Below are 7,554 nucleotides of genomic sequence, written 5' to 3' on the forward strand. Positions count from 1 at the left end.
AGGGAGAGGGAGGAGAGAGGGAGAGAGAGATGCCTTAGGATTAACCATATTAAACACACGCTTGTTGTTGTTTTGTGTGAACACTGAGGCCATCGCCTGCGAGGGTGAGAAGGAGGATAAGCGGCAACACAAATATGATGCCTCGCAAAAATAAAGGAGATGGACCTATTATGGTCTTGAGTGATGGTTGTTGAGTTAAGAGTGTGTGTTATGTTTTCTCTCCCGTTGCAACGCACAGGCTCTTTTGCTAGTGCAAACCTACGCAGATATATTTCTTCCGGCTCTGACAAGGGTTAACGGATTTGACCAATGTGTCTTTGGTCGCTTGAACATAAGTAGGGCTGGGTGTTCGTGGTGAAAATTGCTAATACAGCTCCGTCCCTATGGACCTTGATTTTCTAAAAGATAAAACTCAAAATTTTAAGTTAAAAAATCTTGAAAAATATAACACATGTGGACAAGGATGTATAAAAAAAAGTACACATGTATATTCCAAAAACAAACTCTGGGGGGGCGCGGGATCAAAAATCCACTCTCAATCCATGATGGCAAACCTCACACCGGACAGAGCTCTTGTATTAGTTGTGGTTAGAGCATCTCCAACCGCCACGCAACGCGTGGCGCGCTAAAAAGTGGTTTGCGGTGCGTCCATCCACAGATTTAGGGCGCCCACAATGCTGGTTCTAGCAGCCGCGCTAAAATACAGCGCGTTAAAATGCAGCGCGTGCGAGCAGCCCGCACATGTCTATATTTGTTGTATTTTGGACATAAAATAAATTTCACATAGATATAAAAACGATACAAAGATATTTTATATAGTTCATAGCACATATACATAAACAAGTTCATAGCATAGATAGATAAAAACGAACTACGGTGCAACTACATAAAATTAAACTACGGTGCAACTAGATAAACTACGGTGCAGTTAGAACTACACCGAGTCCTCATCATCATCCTCATCCTCGGTGGTGTTGTCTGGGGTATCGATCCATATGTCGTCCGAACATTCATCGTCTGACGTCAAGATCAACCTCCCACCTGCTTCAACGATATCGCACCGCGATATTGCTAATGCCTTCCGCTGACGCCGGTCCGCCCGCTCCGCGCGGCGCCTTGCCGTCCTCTCCGCCCAGTAGGCGCGCTCGTTGGCGACGTCCTCCGGGTGGCGCCGGCGCCACTCCGCCATGGCTCGCTCGTCCTCCTCGGCGACGAGGAGGCGACGCTGCCGCCGAAGGTGGTCCGCACGGTCCTGGTCCGTGATCAGACGAGGGCGGAGAGGCGACGACCTGCACCTGTTCGCGCATGTAGACGTCCCGGAAGTTCATTTGCGACGGAGGCCTCTCTAGGCGCCACGCCGCAGCGTCGTACGCGCGGGCCGCCTCATGCGCGCTCCGAACGTGCCGAGGCCGAGCCGGACGTCGCTGGACCGGATCTCGGCGTAGTACCAGCCGTTGGGGCACTCGCGGACGCCGCGGTAGCCCAAAGATCCCTGACGGCGCGGCGGCATGATGGCGCGGTGGTGGCGGGGCGCAGGATGCGGCGATAAAGCGGTGGAAGCGGCGAGGTGGCGAGGAGAATGGGCGTGTGGCAGTGTGGTGGAGAGCGTGACGAGCGCCGCATTTTATAGGTCCGCGCGAAGCGGCGCGCCAATTCTACCGCGCGAGCTGCCGCTATCTTCCCAGCGCGCGCTAGTTTCCCGCCTCCGCTGGAGCGCGCGAAAACTTGCCGCGCGCGCTAAAATGCCAGTTTACCGCGCGCGGGCGTCTTTTGTCGCGTGAGTTGGAGATGCTCTTATAAAATTAATATTCTAGGACGCACAAATACGTTATGTTTGTACGTTCAAAACTTGTAATTTTTTTCTTAACAGCATAATGGTGGTATATTGTTTGATAAAGAAGGTACATTATGGAGCAATATATTCACACGCACGAAAAAAATAGTGTGGGACTCTCCGCCAAAAAGTGTACTCCGCGATCTTTGTAATTCTTGATAAATGTATTTGACGTGCACTTGTGGGTTTGTCGGTGTGATGTAGATGTTGTGATTAAAAACAAATGTTGGAAACTAACACACAATTTATGGTGATCTGAAACACTGGACACACAAAAAGTAATTTTATCACCACTTCTATGTAACTAGCTCGAAAATTGTTACTTAAGCACGGAAGCCAAAACTTAGCACAAAATAGGAATAGAGTAAGTTCTTTTGCTTCAAGGTTAGTTCTTGCAAGAAGTTCTTCATCCATAAAACGTCTTTACCACCATCAACTGCGACGATGTACTCAGGTTCTTTGTAGTCGATGTGGGAACGCATTTCTACAATCTTGAATGCGATGACACCCCCCTCCCCCCTCATAAGTCATCATGTATCTAGATGTGGACATCCGACGATCCTTGTTAGTGGCATAATTTGAGTATGTACAACCTTTTTTTAAGAGAAAAGGCATAAAGCCCGACTTCAGATTAATGAAGCCATCAGCCGGCTAGGATACAAAGGAGCTGATTACAAAGGCCAAAACTTGACCAAAAACTGAAAAATCGCAGGCGAAACACGCTTGAAACTAGGAGCTACACATAGCAAAGCTGCAAACGCCATCGCCTACACTAAGATACCATAGTCAAGCCGCCGGAGCGCCCACCTCGGCGAGAACGCCAGAGCAGAGGCCAACCAGAGACGCCGACGAAGGTGGACGGGAGAGGCTGAGCCGCATGGAGATAAACCCGACTCTGTCGTCGACCCAAAGGGGCCAATTTTGGAGAGGAGAAGCGTCTCCCCTACATCCATACCGTGCCACTACACGAGGACGTCGAACACCGGCCAACAGCCCACGGTGGTACCGGACAAGAACCGCTGAAGGATTGCGGACCAGCCAATCGCCTCCCACATCACCAGCGGCCTAGAAAGCATCACACCGCCGCCGCCACCATCCACCAAACACCACAGCCGCAACCTCCGCCCATCCCTAGGACAACGCCTCCAAGGAGGAACACACCGCTGGAACACCGTCGTCGTCCGGCCCAAAAGGCCAAGGCTTTCACCTGGGAACGCGGGGGAGGAAGAGAGGAGACGAGATTGGAAGCTCGACGCGCCCTCAGGAGGGGACCGGCGCAGCAGCGCCGACGCCATCGAGGTCAATGCAAAGTAGACCAGGGGTTTCCCCCGTTCCAGAGCTCCCGCCTCCCCACGCTCAAAAGCCAGATCTAGCCGAGCGAGCTAAAGCAAGGGGAGGAGGCCGGGATCCAGATCCGATGGAAACACCGGAGCATCCCGCAGCCACGGAGGACCTCCGCCGCCCTACCGCCGCCCACACGGCCAGAAGGAACGGCCAGCTCCCGCGACGCCACCCACCGGCGAGATCCACGCCGCCATCTCCACCCGGGGCCGCCGCCCCGGCTTCCGGAGCCCCCTGCGACGAGGCAGGGCAGCAGAGCCTCGCCGCCACCTTCATGGGAGGCCGCACAGCAGGGCCGGTGGAGTCCTCGGGCGGCGGTGGGGAGGGGGAGAGGGGGAGGAGGGTTCGAGGCGCTAGGGATTCGGTCGCCCTCGAGTCACCCACGAGGGGCGACGCGAGATCCTGGGGGGGACTAGTGTGCGGGTATCGAGTATGTACAGCCTACAATACATGATCACCGCCTTCAAAGCATAAACATGATGTTGAAGTTCCCTTAGATACCTGGCAATCCACTTCACTACTTCCTAGTGAGCTTTACCTAGATTTTTATGAACCGCCTAAAATCTACAATATCATAGGCATATCAGGCCTAGTGCAAGCTATGACATACATCAAACTGCCCACATGAGATTCGTATGGTACTTTACTCATTTCGTCTTTCACCTTCTTGCTTGTAGGACATTGTCCAATAGTCAATTTCTGGTGGCATGCAAGCGGAGAGTTCCTGGTGGCATGCAAGCGGAGGATGACAAGCTTTGCAAATTTCATATCGAATCTTTCAAGTACCTTCTCGTTGTATCTTTCATGTGAGGGCCAAAGCGGTTTCTTTGATCTAACACGGGAGATCTTCATGCTTAGTTTTTGCTTAACTCATCCTAAATCCTTCATGGCAAAGGATTTACTCAATGTCTTTTTGAGGAAACCAATTCTCTTTGTGGCATTTCCAATAATCAACATATCATCAGCATACAACAAGAGAATAATAAAGTCACCCTTCACGTAATCTTCATAAAGATACAATGATTTGGTTGTGCTTTATGTAACCTAGTCCAGTCGGAAAGACTCAAAAAATGTGTGCCACTATCGAGCAGCTTGCTTCAAGCCATACAACCTCTTCTTCAATTTGCAAACAAAGTGCTCCTTACCCTGCAATGATTAATTCTTCTGGCTGCTCCATGTATATCTCCCATCTAGATCACCATGCAAGAATGTAGTCTTCACGTCAAGTCCTTCAATTTTGAAGTCCATGGTGGTTGCCATGCCAAGAACAATTTGGACCGAAGACATCTTGACCATTAGAGAGAATATCTCATCATGATCGATACCCTGCAATCTTTCGCAACCAATCCGGCCTTCTACCTTGGATGCGTGGTATGTTCTTTAATCTTTACTTTGTACACCCATTGGCTAAAATAGATGCACTGCCTTGTCTTAGCTTTCAAGATTGGATCTCTCGTCCCTTGGAACATGTACAAACTATATGATACCCCGCGCGTTGTTGCGGTAACTTTGTTAAAAAAATGTGTTAATAGTTGCTCAAAATCAACTAAATCTAATGAAAAAAATATAAGCTTAAAAATCAATAAAAGAAACTCTATAAAAATAGAATAAAACTTCTGAATTACTGTTAAAAATATCATTTCGAACAAAAATATGAAGGATGACTAACATGCATGTATGACATGGCAGCTTTACATGTAGTGATAAGTTTGCTTATGTGGCAGATTTGCATGGCTTAATAGGAGAGAAGATTTAAATGCATGGCCTTAGCGGGGACATTGAGGTTGACACTTTGCTTGTTGAGAGAATTGTAGACTAATGCAAAAAAAAATGTAATTTTTAAGTTCCCTTGTGTGGCAGATTTTGTATGGCTTAGTAGGAGAGAAGAATTAAATGTATCTTATTGGGGACGTCGAGGTGGACACTTTGCATGTTGAGAGAATTGTAGACTAATGCAAAAAAAATTGTAAGTTAACTTATGTGGCAGATTTTGTATGGCTTTGTAGGAGAGAAGACTTAAATGCATGGCCTTAGTGGGGACATTGTGGTGGACACTTTACATGTTGAGAGAATTAGGACCAACTTCTTAAGAATGTAAGATGCCCTTCAACCAAAGTTCTTCAAGTGCTTGTATGATACATCTTTCAGTGAACAAACTCTCCGAGGAATGTCACCTACAAGAGGAACCGATGAAGATAGGATCGGTCCAGAAAGAATTAGATAACTTTGCATGAGAGAGCATCGATGTTCCGTCGTTCATTCTCTTTGCAAGACCAATGAGGTGAGATGTATTTGGTGTTCTTTTCTCCAGCCTAAAGGAAAACTTTTCGTAATACCTTTCAAAAGGATATCGATTGTGATGAGACCTCGTGCGAGATTCAACTACTGTGACCTCATGCGGGATTCAACAACTTCACGAATCGTGATGGAATGCAGCGTCCATGCAGGGCTTGGCAGGTGCGTGCCTCAGCACGTGCATATTTCCGTTTTATGCAAGGGTGGATTCTTTCATTTGATTTTTGTTACTTGTACCTTTGCATAATTTTTGGATTGAGGTGAATCTGTTGCTTTCCTTTCGACTTTTTAAACATTGTGTATGTGTATAGTTATTGTATACAACGGAATAATAATAATAATCAAACAATTTACTAATACCTTTTTTGGGGATCGAAGTGGAGTTACTGTTCCTTTAAGTTTTCAGTTTTGCTAAACATCAGTTGCAACCCACATAGATTACGACTAAAGAACATAAACAGACCTTTGTTGCAACCCACATGCAAACAAAAGTTAAACATATGAAACACACTATCAATCAAATCATGTCCAGTCCAGCTTGAGCCGGGATCGGGTCTCGGCCGGACCGTCACGGTGTGCACGGGCTGCACGGACCATGTGTCCGGGAAGCGGAGAACGTACATATGGCCCCGCCACCTCGTGGCAACTGATCGCGGCGACCGGCATGCCGTGCACGGGCTCAGGCCTCAAGCGAAGTACGGGCACGCCGCGGCGCACACGTAGCCAGCCTCGGCGCGACATACTCACAGTCACACTCGCATTACATGCAGGTGTACGTACTACATCCCGCGCCTGCTTGATCGAGAGTCGAGACTCGAGAGACCTCGAGCCAGCCATGTCCGCTGCCGCGCCTGGGCACTCACGCACGCACGTAGACGAGGTACGACTGTACGAGCTAGCAGGCGTGGCGTAAATATGGGTTTCCGTTTGCGGGGTCCTGGCCGCTCCCCTTTCAGTCGCAGCATGCCGTGACCTGCGCCGCTCGCCCGCGGCCGCGCCCGCGCTCGCACGCCTGGATATATGCATGGATGGGTGCGATCTTTGGCTTGCGCGAGTGGCCATGGATCGCTGGTGCCAGGGCGCCGCAGCGCCGGGCAGCAGCGTGCAGCTGGCGCCGGCGTTATGGCCGTCTGCCACTGTCTCGTGTGGCATTCAGGGGCGCCGCAGGGGATGTCCTTCTCGTTCTTCGGCGCAACGGCCGGTGCAAGGTCTCGGTATCGGTAGGCGATATATGGAAATGGTCCACAGATCGATCCACACGCATGTCATGTGTGATCGTTCTTCGCCGCTACGGCCGGGGCAAGTTTCGAAATCGGCAGGCGATATATGGAAATGGTCCACCGTCCACAGATGGATCCACACGCATGTGTGATCGGGTGCATGATGAAGGCCTTTGTTTGTCCATCCATGCTATTGCTAGGGACTGACTGCATGCAGCTGTCCCTCTCGTGAGTTATCTAGATGGAGTTTTGCGTTGTCACACTATCTACAATGGGACTTGGCAAACCCGATCCTCCATATGTTTGCGGACGCGCCCGCGCACGCCACCGAACGCATCCGGATGGACCCTTATATTTCGCTTCCGACATTTACATATCTCAAATCCGGACTTTCAAATCCATGCACGTCCATCATACAAGCCAATGTAGCACGTAAATAACAAATGCTGGTACCGAGCATAGATAGTGTTTACATAAAATTTATTTTAAGTGCACAACTCAAACATTAGCTTCTTGGTTTTCATTGTGGGTCCACATGTGCTTCACAAGATCAACGAATAGCTGCATGTGCATCTGATTATCTCGAAGATTCTGATGCATCTGCAGAAAGTTCATAAGCTAAGTTGCATCTTAATCTTCCGGGATTTCAACTTGTTCTCCACGTGCTTCAAAATCATTAGTTTGAGCTACACCATCACCCTCATTCTCGACAATCATATTTGTTCGAAGGGATAGAGAGGTATAAACATTATACTCAACATCCCCATATGCAGTCACAATGGTAGCAATGCAGACGGTGAGACTGGAGAAGAATCCGAAGCCAAGCCGATGGACACCCCCCCCCCCCACAGTCATAACGGTCGA

Source organism: Triticum dicoccoides, chromosome 5B (genome assembly GCF_002162155.2).
Source record: "Triticum dicoccoides isolate Atlit2015 ecotype Zavitan chromosome 5B, WEW_v2.0, whole genome shotgun sequence".
In the NCBI taxonomy this organism is placed as follows: Eukaryota; Viridiplantae; Streptophyta; class Magnoliopsida; order Poales; family Poaceae; genus Triticum; species Triticum dicoccoides.